A 611-nucleotide genomic window follows, 5' to 3' on the forward strand; every position below is an offset into this window, starting at 1 on the left:
TATATATATATATATCTATCTAACACACACACATTTTTTTATGCTTTATCAAGGACACAACTGTTATCTAGTTTTATACTTTTAATGCAGAGTTTTCATATATTCATATTAGTTTCTGACAGTTAAAAATAATGCTGCTCCTAAATCCACATTCAATGTTTCCAACCTGCACAGTCTTACTTTCAAGAACTGAAGTAAATTTGGTGTGTGCGTTACTTCTTATATACAGGCCAAATTTTTGTAGACTTTTCTTTTTGACTATTTAGGCTTTCACATCAGCAACCAGGTGTTTATTAGTATAGAAACTTTGAAGGTCTGGAAGTGTTGAATACGAAAGAAACCAAAATAAAAAATATGAAAAATCTGTAATAAAAAGTCAAAACTGGAACACAGGCCTGTCTTTAATGTATGTATACACACATACATATATATAGGCATATCTATATATGCATATATACATAAATACACATACATATACATTATATATATATATATATATCTATCTATATATATATATTATACATATATATATATACACACACATATATTTACATGTATATATACATATACACACACACACACACACACACACACACACACACACATATATA

At 27.3% G+C, this 611-nt stretch overlaps 1 protein-coding gene across 4 annotated transcripts in view; it reads right to left on the reverse strand.

Annotated features, from left to right (window-relative positions):
- Window positions 1-611, reverse strand: part of LOC106877480 (cadherin EGF LAG seven-pass G-type receptor 2) — a 301895-nt gene that overhangs the window by 20793 nt on the left and 280491 nt on the right. The window lies entirely within an intron of this gene.

Source organism: Octopus bimaculoides, chromosome 11 (genome assembly GCF_001194135.2).
Source record: "Octopus bimaculoides isolate UCB-OBI-ISO-001 chromosome 11, ASM119413v2, whole genome shotgun sequence".
In the NCBI taxonomy this organism is placed as follows: domain Eukaryota; kingdom Metazoa; phylum Mollusca; class Cephalopoda; order Octopoda; family Octopodidae; genus Octopus; species Octopus bimaculoides.